Genomic DNA, 437 nt, shown 5'->3' on the forward strand with positions numbered 1-437 from the left:
AAATCATTGTTGTTACTCTTCCTATCATCCTTATTATTATGCATGTTTTGAACGATTCTTGTTTCATGATGTTTAACATGATTTCTGCGTCTGAGTAGTGTTAGGGTTCTTGAGGATGGGATAGATTAGGTGGAGGATGTTAGTTTGCTAGAGTGTTTATGTTAGATTCGTTTTGTTTCCCTTCTGGACTAGAGTTTTATTAGCTAGTTCTTCTCTGATCAATTGGAACTGGGTCATGGACATTTCATACCCGAAAGGTATATGATGAAATGTCTGAACCAACTAGTGCCAGAGATTTACATGCTTAGCCCAAGAGATTGGTTGTCTAAGATGTTTATTGACATTAATGAGCTGTTTCTTTATGCCTGTTTACTGCATGTTTCATCAATGAGAATTGAGATTAGGAAGTGTTGTAAACTTGATAGTTTCTGCCAAGA

This window comes from Capsella rubella, unplaced genomic scaffold (genome assembly GCF_000375325.1).
Source record: "Capsella rubella cultivar Monte Gargano unplaced genomic scaffold, Caprub1_0 scaffold_6, whole genome shotgun sequence".
Lineage (NCBI taxonomy): Eukaryota > Viridiplantae > Streptophyta > Magnoliopsida > Brassicales > Brassicaceae > Capsella > Capsella rubella.